This window comes from Anomalospiza imberbis, chromosome 7, assembly GCF_031753505.1.
Source record: "Anomalospiza imberbis isolate Cuckoo-Finch-1a 21T00152 chromosome 7, ASM3175350v1, whole genome shotgun sequence".
NCBI classification, from domain to species: Eukaryota; Metazoa; Chordata; class Aves; order Passeriformes; family Viduidae; genus Anomalospiza; species Anomalospiza imberbis.
In genome coordinates, this window is record NC_089687.1 from 8,264,050 (window position 1) to 8,288,808 (window position 24,759).

At 38.0% G+C, this 24,759-nt stretch overlaps 1 long non-coding RNA gene across 1 annotated transcript; it reads right to left on the reverse strand.

The window, feature by feature from the left end:
• Window positions 1–732: 732 nt before the first annotated feature.
• LOC137477590 (uncharacterized) lies at window positions 733–18,345 on the reverse strand. Its single transcript, XR_011001072.1, has 3 exons — window positions 18,203–18,345; window positions 3,068–3,151; window positions 733–983 (listed from the first exon to the last, which is right to left on the reverse strand). It is a non-coding gene; the product is annotated as an uncharacterized lncRNA (long non-coding RNA).
• Window positions 18,346–24,759: the final 6,414 nt, after the last annotated feature.

The following is a 24,759-nucleotide window of genomic DNA, read 5'->3' on the forward strand; positions in this document are numbered from 1 at the left end:
TTTAGCCTTGCAAATCCCATGTCCCTTATCTCCTGAGAGATCTGACCTCACTCTGGGATCATACATTGTGTGGAAATCTTATCTAAACATGTGTCATTTTCTCATACCCTTTGGGTGTCCTGCTGCACCAGGGCTGAACCAGTGGCTCAGAGGATATTCATTATTTACATCCCTTCTGGATAACGTGTAAAAACCGGCACCAGATGAAGAGGACATCCATTGAAGAGATCTATATTTATTGAGAAGATCTATATTACTAATTGAAGGTGAAAGGTAGATCTTGCAATAGAAGCCTGTCCTATAAAACAGGCAAAGGACCCCTCTGTGTGTCAAACTCCATGGCAACCATTAGGTTTCCAACATCTCATCCAATATTTCTCTGATAAAAGATTTTGAGTGAAATCACTCCTCAGTGGTTGCATTTCTTCCTATCCAGACCCCTGTGACAGCAGCTCTTCCTCTGCCTGTGCCCCTGAGTGCAGCCAGTCCCACCTAGGCTGCTCTGGAGTAGTTAGAGCATGGTCAGATGGCCCTGGTCTGGAGGTTTGCCACATTCTGGGGAAAAAAGGCAACCCCAGAACAGCAAAGCAGATGAATGGGCTCTAAAAATCCTTTCCTTACAAGCCATATTCTAGAGCAGAGGTATGTGAAGGTGTTACAGTCCCTCTCCCGAATTCCCAAGCTGCAGCGTAGTCAATGACCTGCACCAGCTTTTTCCTATTGCAGTGATGTTTTTAGGATGCACAGCGTTCAACAAAGCCTGCAGATCCTTTTGGGAGGATGCTTTTAGTCTTTAGGGAGGTACCTGCCCTGTTCTGGGTCCTCAGATAATGTTACACAATCGAGTAGAGTTGAGTTAACAAAGATTTGTGAGGGGGTGAGGCCATTAATCAGCATTTTGGCATCCTCTGTTGTCACTCAGGCTGCAAATGGTGTTGCCATCTGCTTTTCTCTGTGTTCTCATTCAGGCTATGAGATGTGCCCTTGAGAGATTTAAAAAAATAGCAAACCAGAAAACAATAAAAAGGACCAGCTTGATTTCTGGCTGCAGCTTGGAGTTTGTGCCAGTCACTGGCAGAACACTTTGTTTGTAGGCAGTCATGGGGTGTTAAGACAAATGGCTGTTCTGCTATGGAATATATTTTCCAAGAAAAATGTTGGGATTTAGCCACAAAACTCTTTGGAGGTTTTGAAACGTCTCCCTGCCTTCTTAGAAACATGTTTTCTCCACTGGCAGAAATATATTTTCACTCTTACCATTTGATTGAGGGAGCTCTGAGGCTGATTTTGGCACTCTTGTTTTTAGTGCTGAAACTTCCATTCCAAGAGGTATGATTGTGTGGATCTTCATTGTTTCCATCCTCAACAATGTTACAGCTTTTTGTAATCCATTTAATTATGCAATTAAGAGAGAAAGAGAAGGTTCTTCGGAAGCGCCTCTCTTTGTCTAAACATTCATATGTGAAATGCACCAAGATTAATGGGGGGAAAAGAGCAATGAAAAAGCTCACAAAACTTTTTAAACAAAGTTGAAATGAAGTGTCTGCAGCAAATAACCTGCTGAACTAATCCAACTAATGAAGCTCCTAAGACCACACCAGTCTCAGGAGTCTGTGGTGAGCCAGTTGAGCCCTGCTGGTAACCAAAGCTCTGATCTCACTGTCTGGGGATTTTACAGAATCCTTTCCCTGAGTGCTTTGAGCCAGGGCCTTCAGTGTCTCACACTGTATCCCATGTGAGACACAATAATGGCCATATCCCAAATCATAAACCACTCTCATTTTCTCAATATACTAGTTTCTAAAAGTAACTCAATTCACATCAGGCTTTGCCTATACAAGATGGGAGCTCCCACATTACTTAGCTTCATATCTCCTGCTTGTCCTTCTCTCATTTTAACTTTTCAATTTACCAAAGCCTTAAACACAGTATTTTCTGCTCAGCACTGCAAAAAGATATCTTTTCCCAGAAGAAAGATCTAGAAAAAGGAAAGAAACCCCAACCAACCAACCCTACCCCAACCCTAGTTCTTTTTATCCATTTTCATTTTTTCAAGGAAACATTATAAATCAAATTCTCATCTGGTGCAAAGTTCTCTAGACTCTGAATGTATGATGGCTCCCCATTCCTAAATTTACTGGCTCAGTACTATCAAGAAGTAAACCAGGGAGGAAGAAGCTTTAAGTTAATAGCTTGCAACATTGTGTGCTGCAATCCTCACTTTTGAAATAATTGAAAAATGGTCAAGGTAAAATTCAACTGAGGATGAAAAAGTTCTTCTCTAATGTGTGCACAATTTTAAGACCACAGCTCTTCTTCAAAATAAACTAATGTTGATTATGGAATTCCAGGCAGCCACAAAGGCACAGAGTGAAGTAGTGTTCCATAAATGTATATGGATATGACAGCCAAACCACTTCCTTTTTTTAAGTATTTTCATAATTTTGGGCTTAAATTTCTTCTAAGAGGAAAGTGATGGAGTAAAATCTTTGCAGCCTTCAGGTAGGCACTGTAATGATATTTTTAGGCATAAAGCCAATGCACATCACGTTTCAGAAATCATCTGAGAAAGACAAAAAAGAAGAAGCTCTGTCTACACTTAGGGCAAGGGAGGTCATTCAAGTTGAGTACTAGCTTTCAGAAAACCTAAGGTTCTCTTCAAATAAGAAAAAACAAAGAATACAGGTGTTGGCATGCTGAATGTAAGAGACACAGAAAGACAGACCAAAAAAAGCTTGTAATTGAAAAGTATTTACCAACAGTTTTTTTTTATACACTTTATACATCGTCCTTCAAACACATTAGCAGTAAAAAGCCAGAAGGTCTCCAGAGTCAATAGGTAATAAAGGTGCAAAAGGAGCACTCAGGGGGAAAAAGGTGAAAACCAGAAAACAAAATTAATTTTCTGCCTTTATATTTGTTGTAGAAAAGCTCGGGGAGGTTTCTGCACTGGAACCCTTCATTACTGAGCATTTGCCGAAGGTCTGAATCAAATTGAGGTGTCAATACATTTTACAGAGCAAACAACAAAATTGGACAGGGACAAATTGCATCAATAAGCACTTACCTAAGAATTCAAAAGGAGTTCAAGGACCAGAAAGTGAAAAACTGTTAGTGGTGTATGAAGTGTCCCTTAAACTCACTTTCATCTCTGAGAACCAGAAAGTGGCAGATACAGTCAGGATGAAAAATTTTCAAGAAATATATGATGAATGATCAACGGAACTAGAAGTCATTAAATGCAACATAAAAACATCACATTAGGAGTTTATCCATTAAAAAAAATCCTTAATATACATGAAAATTTGTGTTGAAAATACAATTCTGAGGTTGTGAGATCAAGAGATTGTGGCTACAAGTGTTAGCCTAAGGATACTGCAAAACTGGATCTGGGAAACAAAATGGATAAATAGAATTCAATCTGGGTAAATGGTATGTAAGGTACATGGATGAACAAAAGGTTATTTTGCATATAAAATTATTTTGCGTATTAAAGGAAGAGATCTATGTTCAGCAAAGTAGCTGGGTAGTGAGACTGGGGTTATGATGTGTAGTTCAGGTACTTTCCATAGCTCAGAAAGATTGAAAACATAAAATATCATGCTAAGAGGTTTTTAAAGAAAGAAGAGAGAACAAAGAGGAAACATTTATTCTCCTGCATAAATCCAGGCAATGCAGCTCTCATCCTCCTCTACAAAAACACTCAAAGGAGGGCAACAAAGATGAAAAGGAATATTGAATACTATTCTTACTTTGACTGAGCAGACAAGGACTTGTCCTGCTGGAGAAAAGGCAGCTGAAAGAGTATTTGATATAGGTCTGGTAAATCAGGCTTGGCAAAGGCAAAAAGGAATTGATTATCCAGCATCTCTTCCAGTGCAAGAGCTGGGAGACATCAAGTACAATTAGCTGTGAGCAGAATAAAAAAAAATACCACAGAAAAGCAGCTTTTCTTACACCTCATGTTCGAGGTGCAGAGTTCCTTGCTGCAGGACATTATGGGTGCTAAAAATTATAGGACCCAAAGGAAACAAATTAATGGGAAAAAATGCATGACCTCCAGCACAGGAGATACCTGATACTTTTTGGAGGGTATCTTGGGAGAAAAAAAAGATCCTTAAATAAAACCTTTCCTAAGTTTTAGACTTCTAGCTGTGTTAGGGTAAAAAAAAGTATTTTGACTTGCCTTTAGTGACATATCACTTTTCTCTTTATCTTTCAATTTGCATCCTCACTTCCAAGTGTTTAAGACAATAACAAATCAATATTTTTATCTATTTCAGAGGCAGTGAATAAAAATTTTTGCTGCCTGCTTTACAAGGCAATTTATTTAAATATGTTTATTGAGGGAAGTGAGGGAAAAGTATGTGCAATATAAGAAGTAATTTTGAAAATATAGTATTTTAATTTCACAAATATAGCTAGGCAAACTACTATGTCATTGTTTAAGATAAAATATTAATTAAAATAGTATTTTTAAATGAAGACATGGTTGACCACTTTCACATAAAAATACTTTCAATGGAACTGAAATATCCTATGATGAGAATTTAACCTATTCTTTTTCATCAGTTGGAATCCAATTCAAATCTGACCCATTATAATAAGTTTTGCAAGCTTCAGGACAGAGAAACTGTCTTCAAGCATTTCAAGAGCATCCAACATATTCCAGAGTCTGCTGTTTCTTTCACAATAGCTAAGTAATTAAATTTATCTTCTCTTATTATAAAATTCTTTCTTTTGACTGAACTTCTTAGAGGGCTGGAAAGCTTTCATCGACCATTATAATCCAATAAAAGATGTTTCCTTTCACTGGCATCATTCAGAAGAAAGCATTAAGGTTCCTAGATACCTTAGGAACTTCATCCATCATCATTCTGGAAATCTGATCATTTAACATGAGTGATGGTGGGGATTGTTTCCAGTTTCCCTGGAGCAACAAAAACCCTAAAGCCAGGACTATCAGTTTTTATGTAAAACCTTTTACAAAGCATCTCTGAACAGTTTTGGTACACAATGCACACAAAGAATGAAAGCTCTTCTCCAATTCTTGTGAACAAAGCCCTCCAAATAGTCAAGAGTCCAAAGGCACCAATGTGCTCTTGCAGCTTCAATAACCTACAAGTTCAGTAAATTATTTAATGTCTTCCTTTGCCATCAAGGAGACATAATTGCAGCTCTGCTGGGTAACACACTGAACAGTCATGATCAAAAGCTTTCTTTCTGCTTTGTCTGCTCTGCCATCTGCTCATTCCTTCCAGAGCTCCTCTCTGGCAAGTGACCCACTCATGGCAATACAGCTTGGCAGATGAGTGACACCGTAGCACACTTTGTTTATGTGTGTCTCTGCATGCCTACATTTATAAATATTCATGGGGGGGCTTTTTAATGAAACTAAATATAAAGCAAGACAGCAATTACTTGTGTTTGCTGTAGTGAATCTGTAGTGAAACAGATTTCTTGTGTTTGCTGAAAAACAAAACACAAATATAAATAACATTTTAACCTGGAGTTACAGACCAGGTCATGGTAGATTTTCTAAGACTCCAGAGTCATGCTTGGGAAATTTTGGCTCCTAGCATATCAAACAACTGAAATTCATGGGTTGGGGAAACTGAAGGTGAGGAGGGAGCTACATTTGTTTCTAAGTTATAAACCATACTAATTGTAAGCTAGAGACAAATTTGCTATACATAAACTTGCCTTGGAGAGCAAGAGCCTGTTTGGAGGGTTGGCTCCTGTGCATAAAGACCTCATAACTTCTGTCACTGGGCATCTGGACAGATGATGACACCCTAGTTGCTAAATTATTCTAAATTCTTGACTATCATTAATATCAACCTTTTCAGATCATAAAAGAAGGAAAAGCGATATAATTATTTAATAAATTGTATTTTCTACAAAGGCTTCTTAAAATGGCAGACTCCTCAACCACATTCACATTTTTTTTCTTTATAAAATACTAGGGAAGTCTTTAATAAAAATATCAACCTGTTGTTGGCATTTCTCTAAAATCCTTTGCTAGTCACCCTGAGTATCATGGGTCAGTTACCTTACAAACATGTAAAAAACACACAGAGGGCTTCAGGGTTCTTGAGTTATGATGTGCTGGCTGAATTCTGAAAAGCAAGATTTGCAAAGTGTACATGAATTTTGAGTAGGTGTTTTGTTTCACCCTAATTTCTACCCTTTTAATTCTCTATTCATTAGCATTCTTATAGGTGTTTGTGGTTTGGGGGTTTTGTTAACAGGAATATTTGAATAGCTGTGCAGCATAAACCTTGACAGTAAAGAATGGTGTTTTTCCTTATGTTATTTTTCACTCTGTTTACTTCTTTTATCTTTTGTTAATCTGTTTGAATTTCAATCATGCCAAGGCAAAAGCAGAACTTACTTCATGTTATAGGAGTCACATTCCTCTGAATAATACCTTGTGAACATTGAAAGTGAACAAAATTCAGGCAGATTTTTCAATAGAAATGTTGAGCTCCAAGCACCTAACAAATGTTTGCAATTTTCCTAGGGCCAATATGACATGAGTTAGTCCATCCACAGAAAGGAAATCCATGTGCCACCTGATTTCCTTATGAAAGCCATGAATCTTGCTGGAGGTTTTGCACATGGAATTCCCTTTCTGTGGATGAGTTTCTGGGTGCTCTTTGAACACAGTGGGCTCTGGCAGGGCACCTTCTGTCCCTGGCTAGGATGGTACTCTGAGAATGAGGGGCAAGATTATCTTCATTAATTTAGCAAAGTAATATATTCCTCTGGATGATGATGAAGGTACTTATTGCCATAATCCCTCTGAGTAATAACAGAATATGCAGACATAAGTAATTTATATAACCAAAATACCAACACCAGAAACTCTGACTTGGACCGAGAAATCCTTATGATTCATCATTTCCATGACAACAGTAAACTAATTCCCTGACTCTAAGGAAGGAAAATTATAATATAAGCAATAATATATTGCTTCCTCAGCAACAGATTTTCTTAACAGAAGTTCAGAATGTAAGTGCATATGGTCTGTTTGAAAAAAATTCTGAGAGGTGAATTGCTGTGGATTAAATGCCAGAATTGCTTTTTTTTCTCTGATCTTATTTTCAAATGTGTCTAAATATTTCAAAGGACAATGTATCAGATATTCATAATCATACACAGGGATGCATTTAAGAGTTGAGGAAATTGGAATTGGTGTGATCAGCTAATGTGTTACTGCAATTCATTCAAAAAACTATTTGGCTTTGGGAGAATGCAATATTTTTCCTCATTTGAGCACAACCTTCATCACCCAAATTATCTGATGGGAAGTTAGTAAAATATTAGTGACAAGTGCCAAAAAGTGCATGGACTCCTTTGTATGGGGCCTTAAATTTAGAACTACGATATAAATCCCTTAATTCTGTGTTTTAAGAAAGTGAAAAATAACTGCAGTTTTTCAGATGTCTTGGCACACAGTCCCCTGCTACCACTAATATTTATAATGTTTCTATTTTAGCAGTGAGATGGAATTAGTCACAAAACCTTTAAGAACTTCCTTAGTTCAGCATACACTTAATTAGGATGATGCAATAGGGAAAGCACTGAGAAACATTTCTTAAAAATGTGCTTCATTTCAAAGGTGAAGTCAGGTGCTCTTGTTGAGAAATCATAAACCTTTCTCCTTCTTTTCCTGACATATTATGCTGCTCTGATTGGCTAAAACTACTCTGCTGCTTATCCAGAAGAAATCCATCAGATCTAACTAAAAGAGGAGACTGGGTTTTAAAAATTTATTTCCTAATGGAAATGGTCATTCTAAGCCAGCTTCTACTCATATTTTTTATATCTTCAAATACCATTTTTAACATTCCATATGGTTTCTTATTTCTACTCATATTTTTCATGTATTAAAATACCAATTTTAGCATTCCATATGATTTCTTTTTCCTTTTAATGACTTGCTTGCTAAAAAAAATATCAATTTTTGCTTTTAGAAATATCTGAACAGCAGATAATGTTGTGAATATTAATTAGTTTTATTGCAAAGGAAATTGCATTGCCAATCATTGTTACTGACTAATGGGTGATGACGTGCAATTACAGTAAGATAAATGATTATTCTCGTTAACTAGAATATATTCTGTTCTGCAATGCATAATTTTCAAAAATAGACAAAATGGGAGTGCAAAACTAAAAGCTGCAATATCTGAAGAAATTCATTTCAGAAGTTATCAAGAAAGATGAAAAATAATTAAAACTGATTTTATTAATTGGAGATACTGCTGGAGAACACAATATAGCTATTTCTTACTGTTTCTGGGTTTTATTTCATTTTTCCCTCCATAGTACCTTTTTCTGACTCAGCAATGCAGATGTAGAAAACCAGTAACTTTATATCTGACCTGAAGCTTATGAAGTCCTTTTAAATAAAGAAGGCTAGGAGAGCAAAGGCATTTGAACATGGGCTACTGCTGCCTCTCCAAAAGAGCAATGGGGAGAGAAGACAGGAATACCAGCCTCATGCTTAAACAAGGCCACAAAAGCCTTAAGGATGTCAGCTGCAATTATTGGCAGTGGCTGCCTAAATAAGAACTTGGGTGTGGCTGATTAGCAGCACTCTGGCCACACTCAGCAGGACTCTCTGGGTCAAAGCCCCTGCAAGATATCTTTGGTGTAGTGGTTCAGGCTGAGGAAACAAATAAATGTATCTGTCACTCAGAGATATGAAGCTGAAGATGATTATCTGCCAGTGTTTGGGCATGTTCTGAGGGTATGAAATAAAGCTTTGAGCCAAAGCAAATGGGAGAGACATGAATAGAATGTAGTTACCAAAAGATCTTTATTATGTTGGGTATAAAGAAGCCTACCAAGCTTTGTAAAGGAAAACTTGCTTCTCTTCACTGATCTGGGGTGATGCACAGTCAGGGCTGGATTGAGTGGCTGGTGTGCAGGCACCATACTGGAAAATCACATCTGTAGTGGCATGGGGTACACAGGAGCTCTATATCCACCTTGAACAGCATGTGTAGGGCAGGCAGCATACCCTGAAAACCCACAAACGGCCTCTTTTCAAAACAAACACTAAACCCTGCCCTTCTGTGCAAATTAGTAAAGGTAAGAAGGCTTCCAGGAAGCTGTAAAAGCTGGAGAAAGAACAGAAACTTTAGAGCTAGCTGCAGCTGCAAAGTCTGAAAGTAGAAGTTACCATGGTACAGCAAGCAAGGACATTAAAAATAGCTTGAGTCTTAGGCTTGGCCAAGATAGACCTTAAGAGTGCAGAAAAATATGCTTAGCAAGATAGTAGAAGGTTTTAAGCTAAACAATGGTGTATTGTGATTGTTAATAGAAGGCATACAAGCAAGCATTGTGTGAAGCAGGTGAAACTGTGCTTTTAGTGATTGGCTAGAACAACTGTCTGTAAGCTTTAGCAATGTGCTGTTGGCTAAAAAGTTTTTAAGATGCTCTGTAACAAAGAAATCTTGGGCTGCTGCTGGCTGTACGTGAGCTTTGCCATCTTGCCATTGTCTCAAGCATGTCATGAGGCTGATGCTGCAAATAAAGCTCAAGGAATGTACCCTAGCAGTCCCGTCCTGTTAGTGAAAGGAAAAAAATAACCACACCTAGACACCCTTCAACTCTACTGCATAATGCCCAAACTGCTAGGATTGGCAGCAGCCTGGTGCTCAGACTGTCCTGAGGAACAGAAACCCACCTGGCAAATCCCACGTCAAGTCCTCCTACGTGGTGGGACAGGGCTCAGCATGTCAGATCTGTGGACAAGATGGGCCTTGCAGAGAGCTTCTATTGCAAGAAATATTCATATCAACTTGTTTAAGGGAATTGAAGGTATAATGTCCACTGTTAATGTTCCAACTGCATTTATAGGACACCCAGCACTGGACAATCAACTCAGAGTAAGCTGTGTAGGAAAAAGATTTTTTTAAAAGGAGGTATCTTTACATGTGGGAGCCAAAAAGGCCCACAATGGAAAACTTTGTAGGAGGATAGCATTTTTCTTTTCATGCTAATAGATATAACATTATATAAAAAGTTTCTAGGGAGCAATTTATAAAGCAGTTACCCCAAAAAAACCTATTTTGAGCCAGTGAATATAGTCTGTCTAAAATAAGCTTGCATGTGCCAGGGGAAATCTCCCACACTGTGAAGAGAAGAAATATTTTTAAATGCTCATCTTTCAATCAAAATCAGACAAATGCTTTGTAGAGGCAGCATGACACCTGCTCAGGAAGTGGGACAGACCCTGAAATGTCTGACTTTTCTGGATGAGGGAAGAATCCTCTTCAGTGAAAGATGTCTCTCCTCCCCACCCATCCTCCTCAGAGGCAGCACGGTCATGTTTGCCCCATTTGGCAACTTTTGCTTTTGCTCAGCACTTGCTGTGTCTGTGGGAAGGGCAGTGTCCTCCAAGGATGCCATGCTTTAGAAGAGACATGCACTTGACTCACAGCATGATTTATGAGGAATTTTGGTCTGTAGTGTAGCTGTCAGCCACAGTCAGTAGGAAATTTCCCCAGGGCAAGGGAGAAAATAAGGCCTAAACCTACAGCTGTCCTCTGAGAACTGTAAAAGCTATATCCTGTTTTTTGTAGAAGTCTTCAAAGAATAAGAAATTTTGCAAGCAGGGCATAATTTCAACAGTAAATGACATTTTCCTAATTCCATTCCCATAGACCTAAGACTACAATTACAATCCCTGTGTTTCCAGTCCCACTGTGTCAGCAGAGGCTGATCTGGATGCACAATATTTACCATTTCAGTCCTTCTCACAGGGCAGCTTATCCAGGTCCAGGTTTTATCCACCCTTTTCAAGTTCACTCATACAATAGAATCTCCTCAATCCCTTTTCTGCAGTCCATCTTTCCTTTTTTGTCACATTTTGGTTTTTTTTCTAAGCTCCCATTGTGTTTCAGGTCCAATGATTATTTTTGACTGCCAGGAAAGGATAATAAATGAAGAAAAAACAAGACCCAACCCTTTTCCCAACAATCTGCACAACATCAGCAGGAGAGGAGCTGAAAGGAATTTGTCTCTTTTTCCATTGGCAGGCTTTTTTATTCATGCCCTTTGTGTCATGCTCTAGTGAGCCTTTGAATATTGCAGGAGATGCCAGATCATAATTATGTTCAAATTGAGCAATGCAACATGTAGAATTATTTTTTCACATAAAATCTCTCTTTTGTGACTGTTTGCTCCTCTGCCCCTCTAAATAAAAGGAAAAAGTACAACTGAAAAAGAGTAATGAAGATGAACCAATTCCTTATGGGAGATTTGAGCCTTGAGCTTCTGGAGATTGTGAGGCTCTGAGAAACCAGATCTAGCTAAAGATGTCCCTGCTCATTGCAGGGGGGTTGGACTAGATGATCTTTAAAAATCCTTTCTAATCCAAATTAATCTATAATTCTGTGGTTTATGCAAACTAACACAACACTGTGTTGGGGAAACCTTACAGGTCCCAAGAAACATGGATCTGCAACAGCTGCCTGTGGATTCTGTGTATGTGCAAAAGGAAAGCATGTCAATGTATTGAAACTATATTTAAATTCAGTTTTCTAATAAAAAGCTTTTCTAATTGCTGTTCCTTAATGAAACCAGTGCAGTACGGGATGTGAGCACACAGCGCATTCCACAGGAGCTGCTTGATGCCAGAATCTCCAAAAGGCAGCAGGACTCAAATTCCTGCACTGTGGGACAAAGCAACACAACTGAAAGCACAAAAGACACAAGCAAGTACATAAGTGCAATCTATTTTTCAAAGAAATTTGCTCTCCCCCTGCTCAGTTTTCTTCTCACTATGATTCTTTGCTTTTTATGTCAAAGTTGTAGGTAGGTTTTGCAGTGCTAGACCTCCTAGAACAATGGATAGTGACTCTAAAGGGTTAGATAACCTGTCTTCACTACATTGCCAAATGCAAAATAGCATCTGTCTACACAACTGACTGAGCCTCATCCCATTTCCGAAATAATTTTCTGAGTTATAACAGAGGGCCTAATTTTTTGCACTGGATTTCACAACACTATGCTTATGATATTGCACATGCATAATTATTAGCTATTACAGAGCAATTACAGCACCATGAAAGTATAGTAATTCTCCATTCTCAGACTAATCCATGGAAGATTTAATTGCATTTACAAATATGAACTAAGGGGGGGAGAGGTATGGTTATGCCAACATTTCGAACAGATCATTGGAACTTCTCAGTGAAGGCAGACTGCAGATAAATTCCCTGGTCTAACTTTAGTTTTGTACTCCTAAGGAGATGTTTAATGTACAAGAATTATACATTATACATTTTTCAACACTTATGCCATTTGACTTTACTGTGTACTCACAGCAGAGTCGACACCCTATACAAATGTGACAAGATGTACTCTAAATGAGAGTATTAGTGCTAAGAAATTAAATTACAGCGCAAGATTATTGGTAGGAAAAAAGGGTAATAAATCCTAATCTATCTGAAATCACTGGTAGAAGTCTCATTAATTTCTTTTTGGGCTGGGATTTTGCCTGGTGTCTCTCATGACATCTTGCATGGCTCAGAACCAAGATGCTGTTCCTCAGCTTCACCATCACTGCTTATACTCACAAACACCTACTTATTGCTTATTCTGCATACTAAATAATACTGCTTATTTATTCTGCATTCAGAATGGTAATGACTCAGAAAGGTAATGATTCAAACCTTTAAAAGTTGTCACTGCCTGGTTTTGTTTATTGCTTGTTTTCTTAGTTTAAGTGATTGTATTGCCCCCACTGAAAAATGGATCCCTGCCTCTGCTCATGGGTGCCTATGGGTCCTTTCTTCTCTCTCCATAAATCCTTGTGACTTCAGCACCCTTGGAATAGACTGTGATGGATAAAGTCTGCACTCACTTCTGTTAAGGAGTAATGCACATTCCAACCCCTTTCTGACAGGTTTCTGAGCACAGCATAAATTGTTTGCTTTGGACTCTTTTCAGGGAAATACTCATTTTGACCTAACTTGGCAATTATAATTCTGTCATTATCACAGCTTTGATATTTATTAATCCAAGAAATGACACAATCAAGCTTAAGAAGATGAAATTATATTTCCAGGGGAATTCATTACCATTAATATATACTCAAGTTCCAGTGTGTAAAAGCATCTAGTGACCTGATCTAACAGAAAAGGTCTTGTTAAAGGACTCTCATCTTTTGCCACCACTCACCCATTTCCAAGGTACAATATGAGGCTCCAGGGAGATCTTATTGCAGCCTTTTAGTGCTCAAAGGGGACTTCTAAGTCCAAATATTTTAGTAGGGCCTGTTGTGATAGGTCAAAGAGTAGTGGTTTTAAATTAAAAGAGACCAGACTAGATATAAGGATGAAACTTTTTACAATAAGGGTGGTGAAACACCGGCACAGGGAGTTTCCAGAGAGGTGGTGGATCCCACATTACCGCAGCCATTTAAGGTCAGGCTGGATAGGGCTCTGAGAATCCTGCTCTAGTAGAAGAAGTCCCTGCTCACTGCAGGGGGATTGGAGTAGATGATCTTTAAAGATTCTTCCAAATTGTTCTGTGATTCTACACCAACTTAAGCTTAAACAAACCGGTGAGGAAGATTTTGTCTTGCATATGGGACAGTCATCCCCAGGGTGACTTGAGACTGTAATACTGATGTTTTCACTGCTTTGAGGAGCTATCCTGGGGTTCTTACTCAGTTGGAAGTACAATCAGCCAGCTGGGAGACAGAAGGGGATCAAATTGCTCCCAAAGTTTTCCGATGATATCTAAGTCAGTGTAAATTTCATCTGACCTTATTCAGGTTTGCCACACTGAGATACTGTCATACAGATTCTCAAAGTCTTAAATACTTAGTAGAACATTGCCCTTAATACAAAGTCTGTCATAGAACATATTTCTATCCTCATATGCCCCTGCATTTGGAAAACAGCCTTAAAAACTACTGTCTGCCTCTGCTATCTGTTTTTCCTATACTGCCTGTGCTTATAGCTGATAAGAGCATGCTCTGAGCTCTGGGATTCATCCCTTTCCATTACAACTTTCATTGACATGCTATGTCTGTGTTTGCAGTTGTAATCTGATAGATTTTAAATTACCAGTATCAGAAAGAACATTAATTTGTGGCATTATTTTATCAGATGCTCTTTTTTAGTGCTCATGCTTGTGAGCTGAGCAATTATGAAAATATTTAAATAATGAATGTAATTGCCTACTAAAATGATTATTGTGCATAAATATTTATATTCCTAATCAATGATTCCTGAAAAGTAAATACAAAGAAAATCACATGTGTATTGTACATGCAAAATCCTGTGTGCAGTTCCTCAGCTGGTATGAATCATCCTCATGGAACCATTCTGCACCAGCTTTTTCAGCCTGCACTGCTTGTTTCAGTGTCTTGCTTTTTGACTGGCCAGTGTTAGATACCAGAGACTACAGTGATTTTCAGACAGCAGATGCCCAGTCCTCTCTGGCAATCAGGCACCTCCGTGGGTGGCATCGTGGCCTCCTGCAAGTCAAGGCAATTTTCCCCTCCTACTTCAGTAGGTCAGGATTCTGCATTAAGACAGAACTCAGCATTTAATACTTGCAGTTATTTTCAGAAGGGCAATCATACTCCATTCTTGCTTTGGGTTTGTGACCACTTTGGAGAAATGCAAAGTATAAAGAGGGGTGAAACTATAAGGGAGATAATTCTATCTGCCTGTTTTCATAAGCATTGATAAAAACTCTAAAAGAATAATTTTTTATGTCTACCACCTCTGAGTTCCTCCAAATCCAGCTTGATTGCACCTTGCTCTCAAAAAAAAAAAAAAAAAAAAAAGGTGACATTGGAATGGTGCAAGGAGCATAAAGTTTAAAAGCTAAATGCTAAATGTAGCACACTTCACTTGGAAAATCAGTGAAGAGATGCGGTATAATTTCTTTTTAGCTCTGAAATGCTGCAAACTGTTTCATTAATTCCATGCTATACACTGTGTTACCATATGTAAATAATTTCATTAACCCCTGTGCTCTCCCACCTTGTATCATATCACAGGCAAGAGCAGACTGACAGAAAAGTCACAGCAGGACATCACAGAGCAGGGTGAAGAACAGCAGATGATTTCTAATTAAGAGTCAGGAGTCTTAGATGACACATTATTACTGGAGCTGAACAGGGATAGGAGAGGAATGTCTGGGATAATGGTGTGATAGCTAACAAGAGGTACAACAGCAATGCCCTGCCAAGGTAACCTTTCCATTCCAGGAATTCCTAGGAATTTCTGTGGTCTGGAGGACAGGGAGTACGTGTGTGTGCAGACAGCTGTGCACATTTGAGGGATGACTGACATACAATTTGAGGTTACTCAGTGTTAGCAGCACCTGAAGAGAAGCCCTACAGCTGACAGCAACCCCCAAGGGCTGATTTCAACCTCAGGAGCAGAATTTGGTTACGGGTCTGGAAGGCTGGATTGTTATTTATTAGATGGGTCACCGTGTTTTGGGTTTGGGCATGCTCTGTGTAAATGGTTCTCATTCATTCCCTTCAGGATTTTATGTGCCTATGTGTGCCTGAATTAACCTGTTGGTAACCCAATATATGGCTAATAAGAGTTTTGAAGGGAAAATTTCACCTATTTATCTATGTAATCATAAGTTCTTTTCAACAGATGCTCAAGCACTTTGCATATCATCCTTTCAATACCCCAGTCAACCACTGTTTGCCATGTGCAAGTAGGACACTGAGGAAGAAGCTGTTAACTGATTTTTCAACCTAAAATTTAGTGGTAAAGGAATATCCACAGATGAGGACAGTGAAGTGAATCTTTGCAGATATTATATAATAAATTATGATACTTTCTCACAAGTTTACAGAAAGATCTGGCCTAACTTGATAACAATCTGGAGCTGTTCTTTAGTTTGCAGAACAATCTCTCCCCGGGAAGAACATTCAAATTCCAGCTGTAGCTTGTGATAAGGACTATCTCCCACTACTGAAATCATGTTGTCATCTGCTTTTTAGAGAGAATAAAAATAGGATAGTTAAATCCAGTATTCAAAAAATATCCAAAAGCTAGAGGTGCTAGGGAAGACTACAACTGGGGCTTTTTCCAGTGACTTCAGGGTAAAAAAAATTCCATTGCTAGTAATGGCAAATCCAAACATGAGAGGAAAAATAAGTTTAATGCCTAACATCCTGCTCTTACTGGCTCTGTTGCAGAATTTTCTAGTAATCTTTTGTACATCATTTAGGGAATATTTACATTTCATAATGTACTTGCAGTTGGAAGTTTAGTTTCAGGCTTGATCTTATTAAGAAGTGGGAAAGGCATGGATTAATATTCACTTAACCAGAGGATAGAATTAACCCCATACCACATTTTCTAATGCTCTTCAGTCCATGCTTAAAAGCAGGGGTGGGGAGGAAGTCTTTCTTCAGATCTTCAGTAGGACCAAAGGACCCAGTGTTCTTGAACCTGACTACAATTCCTTAAATGTAAGACTTTAAACTCCAGTCTTACCCTTTTGGCCCTTTTGTTACATTTCAGAGCTGAGCTGGGCTGCCTGTCAGTTGTGTTGTGTGTTTTGACCCAGCTGTACCACAACATCTGCTGGGATGAGAATTCCTCACACAGAGCTAAAAACCTCATCCTGGGAGGCCAGGTACCCAAAGATGGCAGGGAGCTTAACTTCCAACCATGGCAGGTGTTCTCTGTTATTGTGTGGAGATAGACCTTTAAACTGCTGGTTCACTTCATGAACACAGAATAAATGCTGATTCTGACCTAAAAAAAACTGTGCTTAACTTTGAAGAAAAAATATTGGGATAGATATGAAGAAACAATGGAAAAATGGCATGAGAATACAGGATCAAGCACTGCAAGAGCTGATGGTACTTGTGCAAACTGCATCTTTGGAACACTTTTTTATTCCTCCTTACAAAATATGATTATGCACATATTTATAAAAAGTGAGAAAAGATACCACAGTTATAAAATTGTAGCCCTATTTTAGTGTCAAGTAGAGACATTTCAAAGAACAGACAAAGAAGCAAGAAAAAAACTCCAAAGACTAAACCATCAACTGAGCTCTGCAGGAGAGTTAAGTTCTGTTACCACAGACACAGCAATTTGGCTTGTAGATTACTTCTAATGTGTTAAAAAAAAAAAAAACCCTTTGCAGTTCATAAGGCTTTAGATATTTTTAGTGTTTTAAGTTTTTGTTAAGCTGATTGGGAATTTACTTTAAAACTGGCATAAAACAATAAAGAAAAACCTAGCTGTTATTCAGTTTCAGATTTACTTGCCTTGGTAGTCATAGATTTAATATTGAAGGACAGTGAATGAAATCTATCCTTTTCAAGCAAATAGATTGTTTTTATCCATTTCAAATAGTATCAGCCTACTGTGTCTCACTTTGAAAACAACAGAAAATATTCCCACAAAATGAGTTTTATGTACACATCCATTGCTGCTATTATTGAACTATCTAATTTGGATGTATGTGTGGATCCCCAAATTCATTTTTATGTGACATTTGTTTCTGTTCCTAGGTAGAACCACGCTTCTTGGTGCATGGTGCACTGTTATTATAACAGATGGCTTATTTCAATTCATAATGACTGGGAAAAATAACAATGAATCATGTAAATAAGAACAAGCACTTCAATTTCTCTACAAGTTACCCAGTGCCTGCCAATTTGAAAAACAGCTGAGAGCTCTGGCTCCTCATCAGAAATGCAAGGCTGCTCTTTGATTGGACTGCAACAGCACGTCAAACTGAGGAAGAGCAAAACTAGCAAGATGCAGAGCCTAGAAAGCTTTCCATTTGGACATTCTGGGTTGTCTTTCCTAACAACAAAAGGAAAAAAATAACATAAATCCCTCGCATGGTCAGGTAAATAAAGGGAAAGCAAACCCCTGTATCCTGTTATTTCAGGATGCAATTGTACCCGGGCACGTCACTGCAGCCACATAACTCAAATGACTTTTGCCTCTCTCAGAAAGGAGGGTCTGAGTTACAGCCCCGCTGCCACTGTTCATTTCTGAGTGACTTGGCCTCTTTCTCAAGAGGCATAGCTGTGCAGAACCTCTAATTCACTAAAAATGAGCAATTCCTTTGGAGAACTTTATCCTAAAAATTAGGAATTTGATCAGATTGCCTACAGTTAATATTCTGCATTAGCTATGTTAACACACAATTAAGAATATAAAATTTTGTTTACCTTGACACATCTCCTGTCTATTCAAAGCCTCCAGATTTATCTCCATTTCTTCTTTTTCAAGTCTTTGCATCCTCCTCTCTGAATCCTGCAAGGAAGTGCATACCTTGAACAGGACACAGAATTTAGGCAGATGACAGTTTACAAACCACTGTACAAACCTAATGTGATCCAATACAGAGTTCTCCTCTATTACTAAGTAGCACTAGAGGGATTTTGATATTTAATGGCTTGAAAAAAACAGTAGATTAATCAATAGAAATTGACTTTTAGAAATAGACCTCTGTTAATCAATTCCCTCTGCTGAAAGTTGTCTGAGTCAGTGGAATAACACAGGCTTTCTCTTAGGTACACAAATTCTCGTGCACTTCTTTCTTCCTGTTTTTTAACTCTTTCTTCCTATTTTTGATTCCTTCCTAAGGACAAATGTTGCTGCGTGACATTATTACCTACATAATTAACAAATCCCTTTCAGAGCACAAGGTATAACATCCAACATTAAAGCAGGAATTGCCCTGTCATTGGCTTTTCTCTTCCCAGAATACATAAGAATAATTTTGAGTTACCTGTTTTAGTGGAAGGTGTTCTGCCCATAGCTGGGGTGTTGGAATGAGGTCACCTTTGAAGTCCTTCCAACCCAAATCATCCTCTGATTCTGTAAGGTAGAAGGAAAAGAAGGTATAGGCAAAGATGATCACAATAAGCAGGAAACAATTTTCCCCCCAACAGCATTTAGAAAAAAAAAAAACCAAAATTGAATCACCAGTCTCTCAGATGAAGTCTGAGTAAAGAGCAATTATTTTGACCTGATTCAGAGGGAAGAAAAAAGCTGCCCAAAAATAAACTTCTAATGCCATTTTTTTGCGTCTAGATATGTGTCTGTAGTAGCTGGGCCAGTTTGGAAGGCTTTTCTGTATGGCTCTGATGGCATTATCACAGCTCTTTGGGCAGCTGAACTGCTTCCACAGAAACTAAGGACTCTTAAAACTAGAGAGTCCTTGTGATGAACAATCAAGTTGTTCCCAGATTGGCAATATGGCTGGAAAAACAGAGACAGCAGGAATAAGAACACAAAAAAATGGATTGAAATACTCATTATGAATATTTTCCAAGTTCAAGTTTGTTTCGTTTCCACATGAAAGTGCATTTCAGTTTTGGAAAGAAAGAGATAAAAATAGAAAGGAAAAAAGATAGAAGAAGGAAAGAAGGAAAGAAGGAAAGAAATTAAAACAGGGGATTACACCACTGAAAAGAAAGCAAGCAGATTGCTTTGGAAAAAAACAGCGTTTTGTGGTGATTCAAATTACTTTTGTGGCTGTTTCTCTGCTTTAATACTACCCTAGAAATCTTTACTTTTCAGTTCAATATACACTGCACATATTTTGCCAGTAAATCACTAAGCTGAAAAATTTATTGCTTTTACGTTCCTCTCTCTTCCCCTTGTTGGTTTCTGCTAAACCTCATCCTTTTTTCCTGTCAGTGGCTACTGTGAGCATGTCCAAATGGGACGTACAGAGCTGATGTATGACCTTAAGTTGCTTCTGAAGTTCACTCATAGCTCATTTTGCCCAGGAAAAATTCAGGAACAATACCAGATTCTAAGCAACCATTCCCCACACACTTGGACATATAAAGTGTTTGGGCATTAATTCATCTTCACAGTAAAATGTTATCTGTTCTGTGTATCCCACTGCATATTTATGAAGTGTGTGGGTAATGGTAGATGGGAGCCTTTTGTGGCAGCAGTCTTGTTTATCTCATTTTCTATCATCTGCTTTTGTTATCTTCTTGGTTTACTTCTTTTAGTGAATATTGCACTTTTTATTGCTTTACCAGACACATTTTAATGTCTTTCTTTTCCTGCAAAAAACACATACTGGGTAGCTGCTGACTTTAGGAACATAGTTTATGCATCTGCATACACTGATAATTGAAGATGCTTTATAAATTGTGCACCTCGTGGTACCAAACTTCTCCTTACAGATAACCAGGAGGTGTACCTGTGTATTACACTGCATTACATCATTAAATACTCTCAGCACATATATATCAACCCAGTAGGAGAGAATGTATTAAAAATGATGTATTCACTTGCCAAGGCACTCAATATACTTACAGAGTATTCTTCTCTTCTGCTGAAGACTGTAATATGATTGCTCTTTAAATTTGCCCTATAAGCCAGATCTTCCAAGAATTCTTGTTGTTTTTCCTAGGAGACCCTGCCTGCATGGCAATGGCTTCCCAGTTCTGCCTGTATCATTAGGAGAGCAGTAGCTAACTCAAGATCCACCTGAATGTGTCTGCATGGTGCTGCTCTGGATCTGCCTCGGGCTGCAACAAGCCAGGTGCACAGCTGGAGCACTTTGGGTGCACAGCTGGAGCACTTTGGGTGCACAGCTGGAGCGTTTCTTTCAGTTTGGTGTGGTCCACTCAGAGCCCAGGGTCTGTGCTGAGGCTGCAGCAGGAATCAGAATGGGGTTCCCAGAGCTCTCTGGAAGCTCAGGAGCCAGGATGTGCTGGGGAGTTTTTTCCTTTCACTAACAGGACGGGGCTGCTGGGGTACATTCCTTGAGCTTTATTTGCAGCATCAGCCTCATGACATGCTTGAGACAATTTAAGATGGCAAAAGCACACGTGCTGTCAGCAGCAGCAGCCAAAGATTTCTTTGTCACAGATAATTTAAAAACTTTCTAGCCAATAGCACATTGTTAAAGCTTACAAACAGCTGTTCTAGCCAATCACTAAAAGCACAGTGTCGGCTGCTTCACACAATGCTTGCTTGTCTTCTTTCTATTAACAATATACCATTATTCAGTTTAAAATCTTCTAACCTAAAATATTTCTAAGTATATTTTTCTGCACTCTTAAGGTCTATCTTGGCCAAGCCTAAAACTCAAGCTATTTTTTTAATGCCATTGCTTGCTATACTATTGTAACTTTTTCTACCTTCAGACTTTGCAGCTGTAGCTGGTTTTAAGTTCTCAGTTCTTTCTGTTTCTAAGACCTGCTTTTCCCAGCTTTCTAAAAATCTTATTACCTTTACTATTTCCCACATCAGGAAGTTCAAGAGTGCAGTGCAGGTCTGAGCTTGGCTGCCAACTTGGGTGGATCCTGTCCTGACCTGCTGAATGCAGCACCTGCTGCTCAGCAAGGAATAGTTACCACAATTGACATCAAATGTGTATAGAGGTGTAGTTAACTCACCTTGTCAGCTAAGTGACAAAAGTGGGTGTCAAACCTCCAACTTCCTTGTGCACTTTTCTACCCTGCAGTAAATAAAATTATGAAGCATGAGGAATTGTGTTCAAACTGGAACATACTTGAATTGAAACATGTTAGCAATACACCGCTGACATTGTGCAAAGCAGAATATCACTGGCACCTTCTCTTTGAAAATGTGGGGGAGCTTACATTCAGCTTAATTAAAAAAAAACAAAAACAATAAACCAAACAAAAATAAAACCCTGTAGATTTTTTGCAAGAGAACAATGAAGCACATTCCAGCAGAGTAATGGAATTAGTGCACACAGGGGGCTTGATTTGAGGAGCTCGTTTATTGGCATGATAATAAAGAGGATGCATGTGCATAGGGGCACATGGTACATTTTGGAACCCTGTTCAGCTTATAAAATGCCCATATTCTCTATTTTATGTAAAAAAAATTAATTAAAAATTATTTGATTTACTTACTGTTTCTAATTCTTGATGTGTTTCCAATATGTTTTCCTCTTTGCTTTGTATTCAGAGTTAATGTGTGCTTGGTTGGAGAAAACTATTTATTACATTTTAATATTGATTTTAATATGCTAAATCAAGAATATGAAAGGTGTCATGACAGCCTCATAATGTTATACACATGGAACTTTGTTTACTAAATGCCATGTGCATCTCAAAATCTACCTTCAATACATAAATTGTAGCTTACCCTTATCTGGATTCTGAAAAAAAAATATATATATGTATAGTGAAGTATAAGAATGAGAGGTAAATTACAAATCTGGCAATTTTTTATTTTGTCTTGTGAAATCCTGACTTCTCCATCATTCATTGCAAACCCCCTCTGATTATACTGTGCAAGAATTTCCCTATGTGAAATGTGATTGATGATGTGATTTTCACTATAAGCATATGATTACACTTCTGTGTAGTTTAATAAAAGCCTTCAATTCATGTCTTACAATTGTTTCTGAGCATCCTAATGTCTTCCTTTCCCTAACTGAGCAAATAATATTTTTCCAAATTGTTCCATGTGTAGCATTGAAAAAATAAAAAGTAAAACAGTATCACTGTAACCATGTAAAACGGGTATATTCTGTCATTGAATGCCTCAAAGACTTTTCAAAGACTTTTCAGGTTGAGGGGGAAATTTCACAGCAGTTATTTCAATATAATTTAAAACATTTGTTGAAGTCCAAATCTTGCTTTTTGCTTAATCCGAATAAACCTTGAGCTGTGGAGTTTAGCTCGTGTAGCAATATGCAGAAAGACATGTTGGTGTGACATGTGGAAATTAATCAAAAATGCATATTTATCAAAAATGCATATTTATCAGCTGTGTATTTACTGATTTAGAGAATGGACTATGTGTCTTGTAGTACAAACTACACATCATAATAAACAGTGTGGATTAGAATTGATTCTTCTTGGCAGTGTGTGCTATAAATCAACAAACACGCTGAATGTCAAGTATATTAGAAAAAAGTGATTCACAAGTACTCTGAGATCACAAAAAATTAAAAAAAAAAGGGTGATATTTATCAGTTAAGGTTGCTGCTGTCTGCCAGGTGATCACTTCTAGCTGTTAACAACACATATTGTCAAGCCCTGTGCCAGGAGATGCTGGGCAGAGAGATTGCTGTTTCACCAGCAGAAGTAATGCCCCAACCACAAAATCCATTTCTTTGCCAAATACTGCTTTCTATTCAAGAAAATTCAAATATCACAGATAAAAATTACTCTGTAGAGAAATCCTTCACCAGGCAGGACTGTACAGGGATGGATAAAAACAATAAGACCTGGCTGGTACCAATTACCAAAGGGAAGTGACCTGTCAGCCTGACAGCTCCTCCATCACAGCTGGAAACTTCATGTGCTTACCAAAAGTCCCCTAAGACATCATTTCAGAAGGAAAAATTAAAATATTCTGTCATTAAAGGCAAACAGGTAGGCTGCAACTGCTTCAAGGAAGTTCACCCGTGAGAGCCTCAGGAAGTGCAGTAAGGACAAGTGCAAGTTGCTCAGACTTTATTTTTTACTACTTAAACTGGGGTATGAAGTTTTTGACCTTTAGGAAAAAAAATTATATCTGTGATAAACTCAGTCTTAACTATCTGCTCTGGAGGATGAAGTTTGATCACAAGGAGATTAAAGAGGCTTAACCTGACAAGCTGAAACAACCCCTTGGGATCGCAAATCTTGTTATAAGTAGGAAGACAAAAGAGTTACATTGAACTAGAATTTCATTTTCAGTCTCTGGGACCTGGCAAATGCTATTCCACAAGATGGGTCTGAAGGTTACAACACACTGGTCATGTGCCCTCCCTGTTTCAAACTGTCCTTTCCAGAACAGGGATGAAGTGCCATGGAGTTTTCTACCCATAAAGTTTACCTGTCTTATTGAAATATCAGAAATTTTCACGTAATATCACATTATGGTTTCCAAGCTACATCCCAAGTTATTCAAATTTCTATTCAACTCACTTCTTTAAAATGCTGCAATAACATTCACAATAAAACCATACAAAAGGGAACAAAGAGTTCAAAACTAAAACTCACTGTTTGAGAAGTGCTCATTCATGGGAAGCACATACCTTGACAAAAGTTTCATGTTAATGGTAATGTTTAAACTATACACACCTCCAGATTATTTTAATGACACTGTACCATTTATTGAACACACTAGCATTTTTAATACATTTTTTATTTGTTTGAGAACCTGAATAAAAATTCATATTGGCATCTGCCATTAGGAGTCAGAATACAGCCCAGTTATTTAAAAGGCAAAGGACTGATATGATGCTCATTCCCTGTTAATTGATGTTTACAGCTGTGTTTTGTTAATCATTGGGCTGGGGCTGTCACACTTTACTCAGTTTAATATTGAAGGAGACAAAAATCTACTCATGCTGATGAATTTTAACATGGATTCTGTTCTGAAAAACACAGAATATAAATTTTTTATTTTTGTTACCGACTGCATGAGGGAGGCTTCTTATACTCTCTACACTTGTTTACTTTTGTGCAAAACACAAGTTTCATGGGAAAACACACATTTCAGAACATGCTCAAACAGTTCCTACCATGGAGCATCTAAATAACTTTCTGAAAGTGAAGAAATAAAGAACACATTGAGAGAAGAGATAGATCATGGGCAAAAGGATGTCAATATGTGCCCAAAAATTAGCATAAGGTATTGTAGCATTTATATCAAAACTTTTTTTTAAACTCCCTTAAATATCCGTCTCTAAATCTCTGCATAAGCTTTCACTTGAGTCATTTTGTTGACAAGCTCCACCATGACTCCATCAATGGTGATTTATTATATAATATAATATAATAAT